The sequence below is a fragment of the Geotrypetes seraphini genome, chromosome 2 (assembly GCF_902459505.1).
Source record: "Geotrypetes seraphini chromosome 2, aGeoSer1.1, whole genome shotgun sequence".
NCBI lineage: Eukaryota > Metazoa > Chordata > Amphibia > Gymnophiona > Dermophiidae > Geotrypetes > Geotrypetes seraphini.
In genome coordinates this window covers 170584709-170608073 of record NC_047085.1, presented here as the reverse complement: position 1 = coordinate 170608073, position 23365 = coordinate 170584709, and positions in this window count along the sequence as shown.

The following is a 23365-nucleotide window of genomic DNA, read 5'->3' as shown; positions in this document are numbered from 1 at the left end:
CTCCAAGATGTCTATTGTATCTATCTTTTCATTTAGTGCAATATATTCTAACTCTTCCATCTTGTTTCTTAGGTTTATGGCATTTGCATACAGACATTTCAAACAACATTTATCATATCTATTTACAATTTGCTCAGTAGTTGGCATGGATAATTTACAATCTTTAAAATCAGCCTACTCTGTATATAAGAAAACCTGGTGTAATGTGGCCTATATTTCAATCTCGCTATCGAGATGCTCTGTCTTCCCTTTTATGATGATATCTTTTAACGATACCTTGTTCTGAACCATGCTCTTTTGAGAAAAATTTAGGCCTTCCCCCAGTTTCTAGTTTAAAGGATGTTCTATCTCCTTTTTAAATATTGATGGCAGAAGCTTGTTCTATGCTGATTAAGGTGGCTCCCATCTTTCCCCCTTCCGAAGTATGTTGTCCAGTTCTTAACAAATCTAAAACCCTCCTCCCTGCACATCACCTCATCTACACATTGAGACTCCAGAGCTCTGCTTGTCTCGTGGCTCCTGCGTGTGAAACAGGGAACACTTTTGAAAATGTTACTCTGGAGGTTCTGGATTTTAACTTCCTACCTAAGAGCCTAAATTTGGCTTCCAGAACTTCCCTACCACATTTCTCTATGTCATTGGTAACCACATGTACCAGGACAGCAGACTCCTCCCCAACATTGTTCAAAATCTCATCTCGGTAATGTGTGAGGTCCACCACCTTCACACTAGGTAGGCATGTGACCAAGTTATACTCATGTCCACCGGCCACCCAGCTATCTACATGCCTAATGATTGAATATCATACTATAAAGGCCTTCCTAAGCCTTCCCTCCTGGGCAGATGCCCTGGAGACACATCCTTGGCGTGAGAGGACATTGCATTCCCTGGTGGGCAGGTCCTGGTTACAGGATTGCCTCCTAAGTCACCAGAGTGATGCTTTCCTTTCAGAAGACCTCCCTTCTCCAAGGCAGCACATTGACTGTCATAATGGACTAGATTCCGTGAATAGCACCTACATTTGGGCACCAAAAATATGCATATCTTAGAAATATGCTATTCTAGAAATGGCGCTCTCAGTTGGACACTGCTTTTGGAATACCATGTAGCACTGGGATCCACATCCAACTGAAACCTGGTGTACATCCTTGCATATAAATTAGGCATGGATCCCTCAAATACCCCTGGCCCTGACCATGACTATGCCCCTTTTCAGTTTCACACTAAAAAAAATTATGTGTGCATCTTTATAGAATAAGACTTAACAAGATGCATGTATAAATCCAAATTGTTGCCAATTAGCACTAATAATTGTTAGCAACTTTTAGTGCTAATTGACTCAATATGCAATTAAATTATTCATGCAAATTGGGTATGCACCCAAATTTGCACATGCAATTTTGAGCACTATTTATAAAATCTGGCAGAATGTGATATAGGTTAGTGTGTCCTGTGAATCTGCTGCTGTGAAAGCTCTGAACAGGGGTGCATACTATTATTTATGGAAATAAAAATGCTAGAGATTAAGAATGTACCATTTTGCTCCTCAAGTTTCTTAATACCGCACACACTTTCTTTTAGTACATACTTTATGTTGCTTAATAATAACTGGAATGAAATAAAAAGGGTGGTAGATGCTTAGAACACAAGTTGCCTTTAGATAGATGATGAGGACTGTTCCCTCTAAGCTGAGTGAGCGTCCCACAGCTGCATTGCTACCAGTGGATGGCGATGCTTCAATACTGTGTCTTCCATCACTAGGAACAGGCAGGATCCAGAGTGGGGGAGGGGAGTTGTCCTGCAGAGAATGCCCGTATCTCACTACTTAAAATGTGATAGTGAAACAGCAACCTCTACTGGCAGAACTATAGATGGAGGACTCTGATTTAGCTTAGAGGGAACAGTGATGCTGGGTGATTTTGGAATCTGCTTCATCACTATAATTTGTTAATGATAAATTAATTTTATTGTACCTTAACACAGTTTGCACTCCTTTGTACTTCTTCCTTTTCCCTTATTCATTCTCTCTCTCTTTCTGATTTGTCTGGCTCAGTGACCATGTTTTAAGGCTGTGATTTTGTCCACGTATCAGCTCAATTTCCTGCAATGCTTGCATTTTATTTGATAAAAATGCACTACTTGCCTTTTATTTTAATGGTGTTATTGATCTGTGTATTTTCACTGCTGTGCTATTTGGGATCTCAGTTTCTATCAAGGCACTGCTTTTCTGTTTTATGATAATTTGCTTTATCTTGCTTTGTAACTTCGCCAGTAGATAGTACCAAAAATGTAAAATGTTATAAAATAAAGCTTTGGCCAAAAGGAGAAATAGCAGGTTGCTGATTCCTGTGCTAAAAAGAATAATGCTGCTTGTGAGCCACTATTCAAGCAGCATTATTCCATCAGTCCAGAAGCAATGGACCACCAAGCTGTGGCATAATGCTCTTGGACTGCATTTTAAAGGAGCTGTCAGTGCTGTCAGGCACCCAATGAGCATCTCCACCCTCTGATCTGCACTACAACCTTCCCCAATGAGTACCTTCACTCTCCAGTCAACATCTCTACCCCTAGATGAGCACATCGACCCCAACCCCCACTTCTGCAAAAAAGAACCCTCTCACTGGAGCATGTAAAGCTTGGGCCTGACCGACGCGCTCCTGACTCGTGCGCCCACTGCCAGGAAATGATACAGAGCCATCGAGGTAGGGATATACGCTAGACCACCAGGCTTGAAAAAGGTACGGCGGCAACGACAGTGGTGGCGGGGAGGGAGGTTTTGTTTTAAAAAGGTGGTATGGCTGCGACACGGGGGGGGGTTGAAATTGTACGGGGGACGGCGAGGCGGTGTTTAAAAAGGTGATGTGGCTGAAAGGTGGTGCAGCCACGCTGGGGGGGTGTTTTACATTTATACAGGGGGCGATGTTTAAAAGCTGGTGCGGAGGAGGGGGGAGGTTTGCAGCTGTGCGGGGATTAAAATTTTGCACCTTCACTTCATAAGACGCACCGAGATTTCCACCCACTTTGGGGTGGAAAAAAAGTGTGTCTTATGGAACGAAAAATAGGGTAGTTTGATTAATAGTTGAACCTGTCCTTTCCTCCTACTATTCTTGCCTTTTCCCATGTGCCTTTTATGTTCCTCTTTTTCTGTTCCTATTCTTGCCTTGTACAAATAGATGCAAATACATATAAAAGGTTAAATCACAAGCAATCTGACCAACAGCAATAAGCAATTTCAGATATTTTATAAAGTTACATATAAAAAGTGTAGAATTTTCCAAAACAATACTTTATGGAGCAATAAAGTGTAGGAGGCAAATGTCTAGATTAAAATAAAACAACTTGCATCCACATAACAGAGTGCATGTTCATGTTTATTTTATAGGACAATATTGATTATTTTATATAATTGCTTTGGATTGCTTATACATCTTTAATGTTCCTGGATTGAATTGTGGCTATGGGTTGTGTTGTTTTATGGAACAATCAAAGATTTACTACAGTTCCTTTATAACAGCCTTAGAAATTACAAAACAAACAAACCCTTAAATAGGGGCTTAGAATAATAATTTCTGAAAAGGAAAGTATTATACATTTATTAATCAAATCTATAGAAAAAGCTTTCTAATTATGTCCTGTTGTCAGTCTAGGATAATTAAAATGAGAATCCATAGAAATTTTGGTACTGACTATTCTGCATTAATTGACTGGAATATTACAGAAGGATGAACAACAGAACAAACATAATTAAACATGCAATTAATGTTTTCAGTCACTGTCCTACCGTTTTCATACTTTTTAGCACCTCCTGGGTTCTCCACTTCAGTTCTTTCCCTCTCTGGCCATCATCTCATAACCTTCACAACTCGTCACCCTGCCTCTCAGACATGACTGATCCTCACCAATACTTTCAGGAATCTTCCAACTATTGATCCATGCACTTTCTCTGCCATTGTCTTTCCTCTCCTCTCAAACACTATGCTATGTAAGTTTAACAATGAAGCAGTATCTTCTTATAATATTACTAGCTGATGCCCCGGCGTTGCACGGGTATTTAATAATAGCAATAACACTGTAAATGGATTCAAATAAAGATACTTTATAGTGGTGAATGAAATTATTTTTTAACAGCTTTATAAAAAGTACAATATTCAAATTATAATGTGAAATATTTGACAAAATGAATACAATACAACTAACACAAAACTTGATTATAAACAACATTTTTAGTTTCACCTCCAGGAGCAAGAACATATAAATTCTTGGGTGAACCCACCCTTGAGCAAGCAACATAGAGTTGTCCATGGGAAAAACAGGGGGATCTTAAATCCACTCCACAGTATGTAATAGTCTGTCCCTGTGATTTGTTGATTGTGATAGAGAATGCAAGTCTCACTGGAATTTGCAATATCTTAAACTGAAAAGGAAGATATGTTGGAATAAGTGGCATCCAAAAGTTTCAGTATTGATTTAAACAACTCAATATGTGGAAACTCAGGTTGAAAAGAAACTCCCGGTTTTTTCCCGGTTCAGAATGGAACCTGTGTTCCTAGTTCAGCATATGTGAGTACTCATGTAATGTAATAACATTATGAACTGGGGTGCATGAAGGAAACAGTTACAAACACAGTTAGAACATACAAACTCTATATGTATGGTGTCCGTGGTAGAATAGATACGATGTCCCTAGTGGTTATAGTGTCATAGAAAGTGTTTTATAGTTGGAATTACTGTGAGAATGGCAGCTTTTTACATCCTTTCCATTGACATGAATGGGTGAAATCTCATTTTCTGTTTGTAGCTCCGCCCATGTGTGGGCCGCGAGACCCCCAGAACATATCACCCCAGGTAGTGAGGGATCTGCATACCAAGTTTCGTTCAATTCGGTCAAGCCGTTTTTGAATTACTGTGAGAATGGCAGCTTTTTACATTTTTTCCATTGACATGAATGGGAGAAATCTGATGTTCTGTTTGTAGCTCTGCCCACGTGTGCAGGTGGGCCGTGAGACCCCCAGAATATATCACCCCAGGTAGTTGGAATTACTGTGAGAATGGCAGCTTTTTACATTTTTTCCATTGACATGAATGGGTGAAATCTGATTTTATGTTTGTAGCTCCGCCCACATGTGCAGGTGGGCCACGAGACCCCCAGAATGTATCACCCCAGGTAGTGAGGGATCTGCATACCAAGTTTCGTTCAAATCGGTCAAGCCGTTTTTGAATTACTGTGAGAATGGCAGCTTTTTACATTTTTTCCATTGACATGAATGGGTGAAATAAGAATTTATGTTTGTAGCTCCGCCCACATGTGCAGGTGGGCCACGAGACCCCCAGAATGTACCACCCCAGGTAGTGAGGGATCTGCATACCAAGTTTCGTTCAAATCGGTGAAGCCGTTTTTGAATTACTGTGAGAATGGCAGCTTTTTACATTTTTTCCATTGACATGAATGGGTGAAATGTGAATTTCTGTTTGTAGCTCCGCCCACGTGTGCAGGTGGGCCACAAGACCCCCAGAACATATCACCCCAGGTAGTGAGGGATCTGCATACCAAGTTTCGTTCAAATCAGTCAAGCCGTTTTTGCGTGATCGCAGCACATACATACATACACACATACATACCTCCGATTTTATATATATAGATTCTCTTCTCTGCTCTTGATACCCTTTCTGCTCCCATGACTGACCTCTAAGATCCACTACTTACGTTCCTGTGAACGAACTGCAGAATGTCACTGGCTGTAATCCCACACTCATGCTGACTTTGTGCACTTGAAATTCCTGAGGACCTCTTTCCAATCTGCCCTTTCACTTCTGAAACAAGACAACTACCCTCACTTGACTGATTCTCTTGGATCCAACCTTCACCGTCTCTTTGCCACTCCTAACTTTCTGCTCAAAGTGTCTTCACTTCTGACTCCTCTTTTGCTTTCTTCCCAGACTATGGCTGAGTACTTCCATGACAAGACTCACAAGATTAACCTTGAGGTCTCAACAAAATTGCCTCCCCCTATCCCTTCTCCGGTCTGCCCTGCTGATCCTCCGTCAAGCCCTGATGCCTTTTCTTCCTTCTCTGAAATCACTGAAGAAAAAACTGCACAGTTTCTTTCCTCCTCCAAACTCACTACCTGTTCCTCTGATCCTATGTCCACCCATCTACTGATCACCATCTCTCCTACTGTCATTACCTCTATCTGCCATAATCTCAATCCCACTAGGTTTGAAGCTGCATTTAAATCCTAACCCTACCAACTTGTACAGCACCCATATCTGTTTTTCATTCCCTCTATAATCTCCTACCCTAGTACCTATCACCTCATCAGTCCCCTTATAATTCCCTACATGAGCAGCATGTATAGATTCACCCTTTTAATCCTGTGTGTCTGTCCTAATTAGACTGAAAGCTCTTTAAAGCAGGGACCATCTCTTGCATGTTTAATGTACAGTACTGTGTTGTATTACTCTGCTAAGAGTATGGAAATAATAAATAGTAATAGTAGTAGAAGTGGTAGAAGTTAGTAAATTCAAAAATGCATGGGATAGACACAGGGGATGCCTAAATAAAAAGAGGATGGAAACACAATATGGATGGGGAGGGGGGGGGGGTTATGTTAGGCAATGGTGGAAACCAAAGTCAAAGCTGGATAGACTTCTACTGTCTGTTCCCACAAATGACAAAAGATAGATGAAGCACTGGAAACTCCATTGTTGTAAATCACTTTATTGTCACGTGCTATGAGTGAGGGGGGAGGGGAATACATCTTGATTGGTAAGGTGATTACTGTCAGCAATACTTGGGGATAATATATGGTTACAACCAAGACACCCATCATTTTTAGATGCCTACATGGTAAATATAGTGGAGACATGTCAACCAGTATTTAAGCATGGATGGCTAGGGCCCGCATTGAGTGGTAGGCTTGACTCTGGCCACCTTGTTGGGCAGGCTGGATGGACTATGCAGGTCTTGATCTACATCAAACCCAGATATGAAAATCACTGATACCACAGAGTTCCAGAGTTTAACTATTCATTGAGTGAAAAAATATTTCCTCCTTCATTAAGTGTCCCCTAATCTTAGTACAGTGGTGCCTCGCATAATGAACGCCTCGCACAGCGAACGCTGCGCACAACGAACTTCTTGTCTTGATTCGTACAACGGACTTCGTTTCACACAACGAAGTCGCCCGAGCTGCATCCTTCCGCGCAGGCACTGCGCTTAACTGCCCTCTCTCACTTGTTTCCCCCGATTATCCAGCATCTAGCCCTCCCCCCCAAACACTTCCTGTTTCCAGCGAGGCGGCCCGCGTCAGAGGGGATGGGGTATCGAAGCGCGAGCGAGCTGCGGAAGTGGTGTTGGTGGTGGACGGCCTCAGGTATGAGTTAGGATGGTGGGGTGGGGAGGGGAGGCCTGAGAGCGAGCATGCGCGCACAGGGAGGAGACGGGGAGAGACGCGCTGGATTGGCAACGGTTGCTCTCTGTCGCCTCCCGGCTCCAGCGGCGTGTCAGTTTTCAAACAGGCGCGTGGTTCTTTCTAAGCAGAACCACCAGCTTTAACGGCGCTGACTCCCGACTACAGCCTCCAACAGATGACTGCTTCCCATTGCATCCGGCCGCTGGCAGGTCTCGCGCACAGCAGCCAATGGGTGCCAGCCACGAGTCGGCCAGCACCAGAGGGGGGAATCAGGAGAGACGAGCATCAGAGGGTGGAGGAGAGGCAAGGTAGAAGAAGAAAATCAGAGAGGAGGAGAGAAGCAGAGAGAGAGAGATTGGACAAAGAGGAGGGGATGGTGAAGGAGGAAGAGAACAGAAAAGGAAAGCATAGGAGGAGCATTAGAGAGGGAGAGGAGAAGACAGTTTGCCAGCCTGAGAAACTCCCTAACCCCTTATGCTGCTGCACAGGGAAATGGGGAAAAATGACAGACAGACAGCGGGAGGGAGGGAGACAGAAAGAAAGACACAGGGGCAGTGAGAGGGACAGAAAGACAGACAGAGAAAGGGGGCCAGAGAGAGAGTCAGCGGGAGAAGGAAAGGGGGCTGCTTTGGGGGGGCGAAGCTACTCTCGCCGCTTCCCCGATGCTAGAAAAAAAAAAAATGAACAGTTAAGTCCCAGTTTTTGCAGCTGAGACTCTGCCCTCTCTCACTGTAAAATTAGACTCTACTTAGTCTGTCTTTAAATTTAAAAAATGTGTGTTGTTTTAAAAAACAATTATGTTTTTAGATGTATCTAAATAAAAATAATAACAAAAAATTTATCTTTTTTTATGTCATCTTAGCATATTTTATGCTACAGAACGAATTATTTTTTTTTACATGTATTGTTATGGGAAAACGCGTTTCACATAACGAACTTTTCGCATAACAAACTTGCTCCTGGAACCAATTAAGTTCGTTGTGTGAGGCACCACTGTACTTTTTGAAAGAATAAGCAATCGACTTATGTTCCTGCTGAACATATCAAACTCTTCATCCTGAACAATATTGGCTTGAGATGATAGGAGAGTAGATCGTTCCCAATTCACTTGCCTGTGTGCCAGTTTCCAGAAGATGGGAGCTAAGAGGTTCTCCAAAGATGTTAATCACCTATTTCATAGGAAGACCAGGATAAAACCCTTTCCAAGGTCAGATGATAGGTCCTTTATTTGAGTAATCAGAGTCGAGCTCCCTCTCTGAGACTTGCTGCAACTTCAGTTCCAGTTTTCTTCCTCATAGCTATTATAATCTTGACGCTGCATACTCAAAAGCTTTTGCTATGTGTCTCTGCTACTTCTGAGGATTTGCTAGTTGCTTTGTGTTTTAGGATTACAGGAGCATTGCCTCTTCTTTTGACTTCCCAAACAGCTTCTATTGAATAGAGAACATAAGATGTATGAGTTTCATCCAGGGTAGAGATATCTGTTGACATGAACCCACAGTCATCCACAGGGAATCTATCTTGCTCCAACTATATGAAACTCTCCAGCAAATGATTGCATGCTATCAGAACTGCTTTCTAAAATGGGCTGCAGGCAGGTTTGTTTCATGATAATGTAAGAAATTTCCAGCTGCCCTTTCCTAGTATCACAGCTTCCTATTGTTTCTCCATAGTCCTATGCTATTATGCTGATTGATGGGTTTACACCTCAAATTTCCCATACTTATCTTATATTTCCTCACAGATTAAAAAAAAAAATATGCAGAGAACATTTTTCATAAACCGTTTACATAGAAAACTACCATGGCAAATTGCCCAGTCTTTACTCAGCAAAAAGTAAACCTGGGATCAATAATACACGTGCTTTAAACAGTCTCAAGTGTGTGTTTAGGATGGAGGAGGAAACAAATTAATGTAGATTACATTATTTAATTTATGTGCCATGTAAAAATCAGGTGCAAATTTCTGCAAGTATAGTTTCCTGGGGCAATTTGTAAAGTCTGAATTTAGCTTGTGCATTTTCTCAGTTTAAGCTCAAAACAAGTGACATTTAGGTTCAGGAGGTACTTTCCTGTCCCCGGATGGCTTCCAATCTAAAGGGATCTTTTACTAAATGTTAGCTGAGCCGAATTAACCAATAGGCCCAGTAGGCACGTGCCTAGGGCCTGAAATGGTCAGGGGGCCCGATGAAGGAGGCCCCCCTGATCGGCAATGTGGCCTTTCCCATCGACGCAAAGTAATACAAACAAGCAACGCGGGTAAGAAAGGCAAGGGAATTGTAATTTTGCAAGCGGTGCTGCTTGCCCAAAGCTTCCCTCTGACGCAGCTTCCTGTTTCCGCCTGGCCGCGTCAGAGGGAAGCTTTGGGCAAGCAGCACCGTTTGCAAAATTACAGGCCAGGACAGGGATACTGTAACAGCAGTATAGTTTACTGATCTGAAGAAAGAGGTTTTAACCTCTGAAAGCTAAGAAAGAAATGTATTAGTCCAATAAAATGATGGGCATTAAATTTTCTTCCCGCTATGCCCCATGCCTCCTACCCAAATGCAAAATATAAATTGGTGGGCTTCCCAAAGCCCTGCCAGCTGAAGATCTCTTCCTCTAGGAAGGAAGGGGAGTTTTGTTCAGAGATGTTTGGAGGTTGCATAGAAGAAAAACTGTACACTGCCATTCGTATGGTAATCTTTGTTTTGAATTTTAAAATAAAAGAAATAAAGTGTAAATAAAGAAGTAAATACATGGGGCGGGGCATGATGGGGTGGGGGCAGGGCATTGTGGGTAGGACGTGGCAGGGGGCCCAGTGTACTTGTGTGCCTAGGGGCCCTCGACAAATTAATCCTGCCTTGAATGTTAGTGTAGGCTATCTGCCACAAAACTTATTTTATTTCCATGGGCCTAGCTGCAGATAACATGTGCTAATCATTGTTAAAATAAATAAATACAACTATGCTTGCACCTGAAGCAATAGAAGATTAAAGAGACAGTGGCTGGTATAAGTTGACATACCTAGGAGCACCAATCAATGCACACAACTAATAGTATTCTATAAATTGTGCATATACTGTACATAATAAAATAGTAAATAATGGCAGATAAACTCCTGAATGGTTCATCCAGTCTGCCTTGTAATCACATGCATTACAATTTCATGATTAAATTAAAATGTCTTTTTTCTTTGTTATTTCTAGGCCTTAGACCTTAGAAGACCCTCCGATACTGTCCTTAGGTTCCAACTACTGGAGTTGCTGTTGAAGCTCACTCTAGCCTATCCAAACCATCTCCTTTGCTGGATTTGGACTGTGGAAGTTTGCTTATTTATATTCTAACTAGCTGATGCCCTGGCGTTGCACGGGTATTTAATTATAGCAATAACACTGTAAATGGATTCAAATAAAGATACTTTATAGTGGTGAATGAAATTATTTTTTAACAGCTTTATAAAAAGTACAATATTCAAATTATAATGTGAAATATTTGACAAAATGAATACAGTACAACTAACACAAAACTTGATCTTAAACAACATTTTTAGTTTCACCTCCAGGAGCAAGAACATATAAATTCTTGGGTGAACCCACCCTTGATCAAGCAACATAGAGTTGTCCATGGGAAAAACAGGGGGATCTTAAATCCACTCCACAGTATGTAATAGTCTGTCCCTGTGATTTGTTGATTGTGATAGAGAATGCAAGTCTCACTGGAATTTGCAATCTCTTAAACTGAAAAGGAAGATCTGTTGGAATAAGTGGCATCCAAAAGTTTCAGTATTGATTTAAACAATTCAATATGTGGAAACTCAGGTTGAAAAGAAACTCCATGTAGTTTGTTCCCGGATCAGAATGGAACCTGTGTTCCTAGTTCAGGATATGTGAGTACTCATGTAATGTAATAACATTATGAACTGGGGTGCATGAAGGAAACAGTTACAAACACAGTTAGAACATACAAACTCTATATGTATGGTGTCCGTGGTAGAATAGAAACGATGTCCCTAGTGGTTATAGTGTCATAGAAAGTGTTTTATAGTTGGAATTACTGTGAGAATGGCAGCTTTTTACATCCTTTCCATTGACATGAATGGGTGAAATCTCATTTTCTGTTTGTAGCTCCGCCCACGTGTGCAGGTGGGCCGCAAGACCCCAGAACATATCACCCCAGGTAGTGAGGGATCTGCATACCAAGTTTCGTTCAATTCGGTCAAGCCATATTTGAAATACTGTGAGAATGGCAGCTTTTTACAATTTTACCATTGACATGAATGGGTGAAATCTGATGTTCTGTTTGTAGCTCCGCTCACGTGTGCAGGTGGGCCGCGAGACCCCCAGAACATATCACCCCAGGTAGTTGGAATTACTGTGAGAATGGCAGCTTTTTACATTTTTTCCATTGACATGAATGGGTGAAATCTCATTTTCTGTTTGTAGCTCCGCCCACGTGTGCAGGTGGGCCGCAAGACCCCAGAACATATCACCCCAGGTAGTGAGGGATCTGCATACCAAGTTTCGTTCAATTCGGTCAAGCCATATTTGAAGTACTGTGAGAATGGCAGCTTTTTACAATTTTACCATTGACATGAATGGGGGAAATCTGATGTTCTGTTTGTAGCTCCGCCCAGGTGTGCAGGAGGGCCGCGAGACCCCCAGAACATATCACCCCAGGTAGTTGGAATTACTGTGAGAATGGCAGCTTTTTACATTTTTTCCATTGACATGAATGGGTGAAATCTCATTTTCTGTTTGTAGCTCCGCCCACGTGTGCAGGTGGGCCGCAAGACCCCAGAACATATCACCCCAGGTAGTGAGGGATCTGCATACCAAGTTTCGTTCAATTCGGTCAAGCCATATTTGAAGTACTGTGAGAATGGCAGCTTTTTACAATTTTACCATTGACATGAATGGGGGAAATCTGATGTTCTGTTTGTAGCTCCGCCCAGGTGTGCAGGAGGGCCGCGAGACCCCCAGAACATATCACCCCAGGTAGTTGGAATTACTGTGAGAATGGCAGCTTTTTACATTTTTTCCATTGACATGAATGGGAGAAATCTGATGTTCTGTTTGTAGCTCCGCCCAGGTGTGCAGGAGGGCCGCGAGACCCCCAGAACATATCACCCTCAATATCCAGGGATGGATCCCGTCTGGTCCCAAGGCTCTGTCCACTTTCAATTTTTCAAGTTGTTCATAAACACTTCCTTCAGTGAATAGTGCGGTATCCACTCCACTCTCACTTGTAATTTTGCCTGCCAGTCATGGTCCTTCTCCAGAATTTTCTTCCTTGAACACAGAGCAGAAGTATTTGTTTAGCATGTTTGCTTTTTTTATGATCACTCTCCACATAGCATCTCTCAGTCTCGCAATTACATTTTTGCCTTCCTTCTTTCACTAATATATCTGAAAAAAAATTTGTCTCCGTTTTTTATATTTTTAGTCATTTGTTCTTCTACCTGCGTTTTTGCTATACGCATCTCTCTCTCGGCTTCTTTCATTTTCATCCGGTATTCATTTTGTACTGCTCTTCTTGAGTTGTTGGGGTTTTTTTTTCTCCATTAAATTTTATTTATTTTCAAAAAGGTGAACAGAAAAATAAATTATACAAGCACATTGCAGAGGCTAACATCTGATGATATTATATAGGCTTTCAACACAGTATGAAATTAATACCAAAATCCTGACACTTCTTATGTATGTTTCAGAGATTATTTTACCTGTCATAGTAAGATGCAGCCCATCATTACAATATAGTCTCTTGTTTTTCCTTGCATTTCCCTATCCTCCTATGTACCTAAAGCCTTCTTGATGACACTAGGCTCTGAGCCACCTATTGAAAATCTCAGTATTTAGCATTCTTTCCTCTCCTTTTCCATATGTAGGCAATACTTCTGAAAAAATTAGTCTTTACAAAAGGTTTTAACCCCTCCCCCAGTTTCCAAAAAGCTTTCCGTATTGCAAGTGGGGTATTGCTGGCTAGGCCATTTTAAAGCTGATCAGCTTTAAAATTCTCAGATTCTTCCCTAATTATAAACAGTATTTGTTTGGTATTCCTAGTAGTCGAGGATCCTGAGAGATACTTCACTATTTTGGGCTCCTTTACTTGTGTTCCAAGGTTAATGCCTCTTATGATGGAATCTCCTAACAGCAATTATCATGACTGAGCTTTCATTTTTTTTCCTTTAGGAGTACTTTTTTCCTTGAGTTACTTACCTTCACTGGTTCCAGTTCCATCTCAATTTTTTTTTCTTGAGTAAAGCAATGCTCCAATAGAGCAAAATAATTCTGTAGATGCAACAATTGTGAGGGTGGATGCTTTTGTATCACATGTCGCAGTCTACCTGACCCTACAGTGATCCAATTATTCCTGGATTGTTTTATTCTTTGAGGCAGTGGTGGTAAATTGCCTCCAATTCCTTCTTAAGCTTACAGACATCCTCCTTAATACTAGAAAGCTGCAAACAGATGGGGCAGGCCCTAAATCTCCAGATGATGTGCCTTGGAACTAATGCACCATAATGATTGTACTGAATAAAAGTCATCCTGATTGGTTGTTATGGGAACTGGCTTTGAAGTATTCTTGATTACTGGGTTGTCTATATATCACTAGCAAACCCTGGGATGGGTGGGGTATGGGTGGGACTAAAGTCCCTAATTCAGCAGGGAACCAAGCAGATAAGAACCAAACTTCCCAAGAAAGTAAAGGAAAACAGGGTTTTTAAAAAATTATTATTTTTACTAGCTGAGAGTAGAAGATTGAAGAGAGAGAGAAGTGAAAATGTAGCAGTGATTCTATTGTTAAGCAAGAGGTGAGAGAAGGGTTAAAGGCCTAAGTTGTGTGATACAGAAATAAAATATTGAAGCATAGAAGGCAAAGATAAATGAGCCAGTTACAAAAGTAGAGAAATGGACACAAGCCATTATTGTAAGGGAAGACAATGTGTATTCTAATAGAGAAACAAAAGAAGCCACAAGAACGAGCAGATTTTATGGGAAACCAGGTGCCCTGGAGAGCTACATACATTAGTAAGTATGGAAATAAAGTTAATGAAGTTAAAGTATTATAGAACAAGCTTAGGTAATAGAGAAATGTACAGGTATGAAAGGTTCTAGCAAGCAAAGAAATAAAGAAACCACAAGGTCAATTAGACCTTGCAGACACATGAGAAATGTACAGGCAAAAAATTTTCAATTAAGCTAAGCAAATAACCATTCAGTACAAAGTACAGACATGATAGATTGTATGAGCAAAATACACATCATAGATTGTTGTTGTTTGGTGCCATCAACTCGTACATGAGTCCTAGCGACTTAATGAATTGCGGAAATTGAAGAAATCAGTTTTGTGCTAGTCTGGAAAGGTCCTCCAGCATCATCCCTATGATTGTTTTCAATGTGTCCAACCATCTGAGTGCAGGTCGCCCTCTTCACCTGGTTCCTTTTATCTTCCCAAATATGATGCCCTTCTCCAGTGATCTCTCTCTTCTGATGGTGTGACCAAAATAAGACATGCACAACTTCATCATTTGAGTGACATAATTGGTTTGATCTCTTCCAGAATTGATTTGTTAGTTCTTCTGGCTGTCCACAGCATGTCTAAAATCCTTCTCCAGCACCAAAGCTCAAATGAGTCAATCTTTCTGTCTTGTTTCCGTATTGTCCAGCTTTTACATCCGTAACAGACTACTGAGAAATTGAGTGTGTGGACAAGTCTGATCTTTGTTTGGAGTGTTACCTCCTTGCCTTTGAATACTTTGTCAAGAGTCTTTAGTGAAGAGCGACCAAGTGCTATTCTGCAGAGTATTTTCTCCCTACTAGTTGCTTTTTTGTTTACAAAAGAGCCCAGGAGATAGAATAGAAGTTGTAAAGGATTTCAATTGCCTTCAAGTTCAAAATCTTCATTATTTTGCATGTTCATGATCTTCATCTTGTTTATGTTCAGTTCAAATCCCATGTTATGACTTTTGGATTTGACTTTTCTCAGTAGATACAGCATGTCATCTTTGCTGCTGGTGATAAGCGTTGTATCATCTGCATAGTGCAGGTTGTTCATATTTCGGCCACCAACTTTGAAACCGACACTTTCTTCTTCCATATTTGCTTTTCTGAAGATGGTTTCACTGTACAGGTTGAACAGGTAAGGTGATAAGATGCATCCTTGCCTGACACTATATTTTATTGGAAATCAATCAGTGTTGCCGAATTCAGTTCTCACTGCAGCTTCTTGATTTTCATATAGACTATCAGCTTAGTTATATGTTTGGGTATTCCCATTTGTACTAGAATTCTCCATAGTTAATTGTGATCCACCCCGTCAAAAGCTTTGCTGTAGTCGATGAAGCAAAGATATAGAAGTGTTTAGGTATTCTTTGCTCTTCTCCAATATCCATCTAACATGGCAATAATGTCTCTTGTTCCTCAACCTTTTCTGAAATCAGCCTGAACTTTGGGTAGTTCTTGCTCAACGTATGATTGGAGCCTTCATTGTATTATTTTCAGCAATATTTTGCTGGTGTGTGGAATTAATGCAATTGTTCTGTAGTTGTTACAGTCCTTAATGCCACCTTTCTTCAGTATAGATATGAACAGTGATCTTCTCCAATCGGTTGGCCATGTATTTTCCTTCCAAATCTGTTGACACAGTCGAATGAGGGCCATGAAAGCACTTTCTGAGCCTTTTATTAATTCAATTGGAATACCATAATAGATAGGTAGAAAAATAGTATATAAAGGACATCAGTTTAATGCAAGTTGGGGGGGATAGACAGCTCCGAGATCTGTGAGTGATTCCCCTCCCCCTTGCACAACTATATGAGCTGCATATAACTTGAGCAGCATACCATTTATAATCATTTATTGGCTTAATATCATTTAAATTGCTAAATAAAGAGAAATTCTTTCAAATTTTTATACTTGTGCAAGTCTTTTGGGTGGTCATAGAGTAATAGAGAAATGTACAGGGTAATAGAGAAATGTATAGGTATGAAAGATTCCAGCAAGCAAAGAAATAAAGAAACCATGAGGTCAAGCAGACCTTGCAGACATATGAGAAATGTGCAGGCAGAAAATTTTCAATTAATCTAAACAAATAACCATTTGGTGCAAAGTACAGACATGATTCCGTGTTTCCCTGAAAATAAGACAGTGTTATATATTAATTTTTGGTCCAAAAAACACACTAGGGTTTATTTTCAGGGTAGGTCTTATTTTTTTCATATACAATGATCAGCTCTCCCTTCCTCTCCTTTACCCCAATTATTTCTCTTTCCTTTCTCTTCCCCATACATGTAGAATGTTTTCTCACCCTCTCCCCCATCCCCTTGTACAGCAGAACCCTTGCAAAGCATCCTTCTATCCCTCCCTTCCCTCAGTGATGCGGGAGAGGGTAGGACCCGGAGGGAGAAGACCATGAAGCAGCTTGTTTAGAGTGCTGACGACAATGCTGTTAGGAGGGAGGTATGTCGGTCTCTGTGGTGGGATGAAGAGATGGAAAGATGGGAAGGCCAGTGGGGGTTCGGCTGCATGGTGGGGGTGGGGGAAAGCGCCGCTGCCAGCGAATTCAGGGACATTCAGGTTAGGCTTCTGGGGTCAGTATAACTAGGGCTTATTTTGGGGGGAGTGCTTATATTAAGACCTACCCCGAAAATCATGCTAGTGCTAATTTTCAGGGTAGGTATTATTTTTTGGGAAACACGGTAGATTGTATAAGTAAAAGACACATCATAGATAGTGTCACCCAACATGGCACGGACCGGCAAGTTACCATGCATCTGAGGGTGGCCTTGACTATCCTGGCATGCTCCCCGAAAAGGAGGAAGACCCACAGGTTGGTCAGTGGCAATCAAATGTTCATTCTATCTTAGAGTATTTCTCTTTGTAAAAATTCACCACCATGCTGTTTTCACAGAAAAGATAAATTGTCTTTATTTTAAACACAGCAGGAAAAATAAGCATTCAGGCAACTGCCTAGACCAGCGATGGCGAACCTATGGCACGCGTGCCAACTGTGGCACGCGAAGGCCTTGCAGCTGGCACGCGCAGGGCCGCCATCAGGGCAGTACTACCAGGGGGTGCACAGGAGAGAGAGCTGAACGGGGATGATGGGGGACCCGCGGGGTTAAATATAACTCGAGCCGCGAGGCTCGTCTTCTACTCCGACTGCCATGCCGCTCACACAGCCGATCGGAAATCTTCCCCGATGTCAGCGCTGACGTCGGAGGGAGGGCTTAAGCAAAGCCCGCCCTCCGACGTCAGCGCTGACGTCGGGGAAGACTTCTGGTCGGCTATGTGTGTGCGGCGGGACAGGCTGGAAATAGAAGACAAGCCTATGCGGCTCGAGCTACATTTTGCTGAGAAAGTTGCTAAGATGGGCTGAGAGACAAACGGAGAACACAAAAGGGCGAGGGAGTGCGTTTTAGACACAAGGCATGAACTTGGGAGATAGGAAGGGAGGGAAAGAGATGCTGAGGTGGGGGAGGGAATGGGTTTTTGGACACAGAAGGCATGAATTTGGGAGAGAGGAAGGGAGGGAAAGAGATGCTGAGGTGGGGGATGGAATGGGTTTTTGGACACAGAAAGCATGAACTTGGGAAAGAGGAAAGGAGGGAAAGAGATGCTGAGGTGGGGGAGGGAATGGGTTTTTGCACACATAAGGCATGAACTTGGGAGAGAGGAAAGGAGGGAAAGAGATGCTGAGGTGGGGGAGGGAATGGGTTTTTGCACACAGAAGGCATGGACTTGGGAGAGAGGAAGGGAGGGAAAGAGATGCTGAGGTGGGGAGGGAATGGGTTTTTGGACACAGAAGGCATGGACTTGGGAGAGAGGAAGGGAGGGAAATAGATGCTGAGGTGGGGGAGGGAATGGGTTTTTGGACACAAGGCATGAACTTGGGAGAGAGGAAGGGAGGGAAAGAGATGCTGAGGTGTGGGATGGAATGGGTTTTTGGACACAGAAAGCATGAACTTGGGAGAGAGGAAAGTAGGGAAAGAGATGCTGAGGTGGGGGAGGGAATGGGTTTTTGCACACAGAAGGCATGGACTTGGGAGAGAGGAAGGGAGGGAAAGAGATGCTGAGGTGGGGGAGGGAATGGGTTTTTGGACACATAAGGCATGGACTTGGGAGAGAGGAAGGGAGGGAAAGAGATGCTGAGGTGGGGGAGGGAATGGGTTTTTGGACACAGAAGGCATGAACTTGGGAGAGAGGAAGGGAGGGAAAGAGATGCTGAGGTGGGGGATGGAATGGGTTTTTGGACACAGAAAGCATGAACTTGGGAGAGAGGAAAGGAGGGAAAGAGATGCTGAGGTGGGGGAGGGAATGGGTTTTTGCACACAGAAGGCATGGACTTGGGAGAGAGGAAGGGAGGGAAAGAGATGCTGAGGTGGGGGAGGGAATGGGTTTTTGGACACAGAAGGCATGGACTTGGGAGAGAGGAAGGGAGGGAAATAGATGCTGAGGTGGGGGAGGGAATGGGTTTTTGGACACAAGGCATGAACTTGGGAGAGAGGAAGGGAGGGAAAGAGATGCTGAGGTGGGGGAGGGAATGGGTTTTTGGACACAAGGCATGGACTTGGGAGAGAGGAAGGGAGGGAAATAGATGCTGAGGTGGGGAGGGAATGTGTTTTTGGACACAGAAGGCATGGACTTGGGAGAGAGGAAGGGAGGGAAAGAGATGGTTGTGTACACGGGGAATAGAAGAAAGGAGAATTTTTGGTCATAGGGAGGGAGTGAGGTACAGACAGTGGCATACCAAGGTGGGGGTGGGGGTGGTCTGCCCCGGTTTTACGCCCCAAGGGGGTGCACAGCTGGCCACCCTCCAGTGTTCTCCCTAGGCTGGCAAACTGCGTGCCACCGCCGCCATTGGGAACAGGCCGGTGCCAAGTTCTCCTTGCTTTTCCTTGTGGGGCCGACCAACTCTCGCCACCCGCGTCAATTCTGATGTCGGAGAGGACGTTCTGGGCCAGCCAATCGCTGCCTGGCTGGCCCAGAACGTCCTCTCCGATGTTAGAATTGACGTCGAGTGGCGAGAGTTGGTCAGCCCTGTGGGGAAGAGAAGCAGGGCCAACTCGGCGCCGGCCTGTTCCCGATAGCAGCAGTGGCAGCCTATTCCCCAGTGGTTTTATTTTCCCAATGGTGGTGGCATAGGGAGGGCAAGGAGAAAGAAAGAAAGGGGGGGACAGGGAGCCAAAAAAAAAAAAAAAAAAGAAAGAGGGCTGGGTGAAACAAAGAAAAATGGGGCACGGAGAGAGAGAGAAAGACAGACATACAGAATGAAAGGGGGTATGGAGAGAGAGAAAAAGAAAGAAGGGGGCAGGGTGAAACAAAGAAAAAGTTTGGGGAGGGAATGAGGTCTGGAGGAGAGAAAGCATACAGGAGGCTGAAAAAAGGGAAGAAATATTGGATGCACAGTCAGAAGAATAAAGTGCAACGAGACTGATGAAATTACCAAAGGTAGGAAAATGATTTTATTTTCAATTTAGTGATCAAAATGTGTCCGTTTTGAGAATTTATATATGCTGTCTATATTTTGCACTATGGCCCCCTTTTACTAAACCGCAATAGCGTTTTTTAGCGCAGGGAGCCTATGAGCTTCAAGAGCAGCATGGGGCATTCAGCGCAGGTCCCTGCGCTAAAAACCGCTATCGCGGTTTAGTAAAAAGGGAGGGGGAATATTTGTCTATTTTTGTATAGTTGTTACTGAGGTGACATTGCATAAAGTCATCTGCCTTGACCTCTTTGAAAACCCGCGGAATATAAATGATAATTAACATTTTCTCTGCGTACAGCGTGCTTTGTGTTTTTAAGTTCAATAGATTTTTATTGGTTTTAATAGAAGCATAATCAACAGAAAAATAAGGAATATCAACAGGATAAGTATCAAACGAGTGTCCAATGTCCGTATATAAATAAAATAGGGAAGAGACAGAGCAGAGTTATATATGAACAATGCAATACTATCACAGCTATATTATACAATCTTGTAAACCAACAGTGAGAAGGCAAAATTTGTGGTTCTAAGCAGGTTCAAAATAGGCTCAATTACATTGACCGATATGAGAACAGTATAATCAACCATGAAAAATACATTCAGAGTGTATTAACTAGGACAATCTCTCAATGTATATGTTTGCAATAAAATAATAATGGATCCCATATAGCATGAAATCGTGTTAATGATCCCCGCTTCTGTGCAAACAGGGACTCATATTTAACAATAATGTTCAAATGCGACCACCATACAGCATGAGATACCTCATTAAAGTTCTTCCATTTGGTAAATATGATTTTAAGAGCTATTAATATTAAAGCTCGCAACAGTAGGCTCCTGGGATCAGCAGGTGAATATCGAATATCATCAGTACCAACAATGTATCATAAGAAAGGTGATCCTTAATATTGAGCATACCACCAATATCTGTCCATAACAGTTTCCAAAAAGTTTGGAGCATGGGACAGTCAAGTATCATGTGTCGTAGGGTACCTTCATGTAACTTACAAGACCAGCATAATTTGTTCATTGTAGGATCTATTTTAGCCAATTTGCATGGGGTCCAATAGGCCCTATGAAGCAAAAAATAAGCAGATTGTAGCATAGAGGATGAATGCAAAGCTGTACTAGTAGTAAGCCATAAGTCAGACCATTCAGCATCTGATAAAGTGGTGGAAAGCTAAGCATGCCATATATCTCTGATGGATAAGATAGGAGTATCTATGAGAAGACGAATCAGTTTATACCATTTAGATGCCTCTTTTCCAGTATCTGCTACAGCTACACAAGACTCCATAAATGAAGGTTGGTCTGGTGTGTATCTAGCAGTAAGTACTATCTTTTTGATGCAATGGGTCAGCTGTAGCCATCTAAAGAATTGGGATGGTGGTAAATTATGGGTTCTACAAATAGTTTCATACGAGAACCAATTTTTACCATCATATAAATGTGATATGCACCATATGCCATGGTCCTGCCATAATTTCCATGATACCATTTTATTTTGAATTTTAACATTCGGGTTATTCCAAAGTGGGGCCATCAGAGACGTAGCCCATTTGGTCTCAGTGTGAGCGTCATAATATCTAATCGCTGTAAGTGTGGAATAAATCACTGGATGCCGGTCTAATGTCTTGTTACCTGACATTGCTGGAGCATATTTTAGGAGCGAAGGGTCAGCAGCAGATTCTAATGACACCCACAGAGGTATGGTGTCTAATTGGGGAGAGATAAACCATCTCTTGCTTTGTCTCAGCAGGAATGCCACATGGTAGTCATATATACTAGGAAAATTAACTCCTCCTTGTTGTTTAGTGCATTTTAGTTTGCGGATACCGATTCTAGGTGTTTTATCGTTCCAAAGAAAGGAGGCCAATATCCGTTCCAGTTTCTTATAGTGTTGTATCGGCATTAAACAAGGAAGCATGGCTAGAGTGTAGTTGATGATTGGGACAAGCATCATCTTTATGGTGTCCAAGCGACCCCACCAAGTGAGCTTTAAAGGTGACCATCGAGTAGTAAGCATTTTAAGCTTTGATAATAAGTGTTCCAAATTATACTCCAGGGTTTCTTCAATGGTTGGCACAAAGAAGATGCCTAGATACTTAAGTTTAGAAGGGGACCAACGGAATCCATATTTATCCATGTCATCTTTAGATTCAGGACAATTAATTGGCATAATTTCAGTCTTTGATTGGTTGAGTTTGTAGCCTGATATGGTCGAGTAATCAGCGATCAGTTCTAGGATATGAGGAATAGATGATGGATTAGCATATAAAAGCACATCGTCAGCATAAGCTGATAATTTAACATGAACATTTGAAGTCATAAGTCCTCTAATATTGGGATTTGTACGTATAGCTGTCAAAAGCGGTTCTAATGCTAGATTAAACAATAATGGGGAAAGTGGGCAACCCTGTCTAGTTCCCCTAGTGGGATGGAATGGGGCTGAGTATAGGTCATTGATATATAATTTAGTAGTAGGTGCAGAATATAATACTCGGATCAGTGATATGAAGTAAGGGGGAAAACCATACCAGTGCAAAACTTGGAATAATTCCATTCTATACGATCAAATGCTTTTTCAGCATCCAGACCCATGAGAAGCAAAGGATCAGTCGTATCTCTTGCTTGACATAGAACATCAGATAAGAGTCTAGTGTTGTCACTAGAGAGACGTCCTGGTAGGAATCCTGTTTGATCTGATGAGATTATATTCTGCATACTAGGGATTATCCTATTGGAAATAAGTTTAGCGAAAATTTTAGCATCGGTATTTATCAAAGATAAAGGCTTATAATTGCTTACTAACAGAGGAGATTTGGGAAGTACTATTATGGTCGCATCTGTTGTGACAGGGATCTGGCTAGTCCTAATAAAGCCCGGGGTAAAGCCCAGGGAAAAGAGCAGGGAAGCATTAATAATGTGCCAGGGTCTAAGGAGAGGAAATATCCTGAGTATAGGGAAAATCCTGAGCACAAGGTTAAGAGGGAGCCTGTCCCTTTAAAAACTCTCAGAGCTCAGGCTGGAACGGGAAGGACAGGGCTCTTTAAGGAATTAGCTAAAGCTGCTGTGAGGGGGCGTGGTTATGTGCCGAGTCTCCCTTTTTCTGAAGCTCGCTCGTCAGTGAGAGGGGAGGGACAGCTGGGACTGGAAGCTCAGGGGAAGCTGAGAAGGAAACCAGCTACAGCAGCTAACTTTTGGCCAGCCTTCAGAAGTTCTCACCAGGATAGGGAAATGCAAAACCTTGAAACACAATCTGAGGTTTGTGACATGGACTGGTTAGAGAGTAATGCTATGTCTGGGGAAGAACACCCTATGGAATGGGAATAGGTTTAGGAAAACCTGAATGTCCTTTTTCCTTGGTAAAAGGGGTTTTGTTTTTTTGTTCTTCCTTTTTGAGTTTTATGTTTTGTGAAGGATTTTGTATCCGTGTTTCAAGCTGGGCTGGAAGCTGCTGAATTTACTTTTGTGTTAGATGAGTGG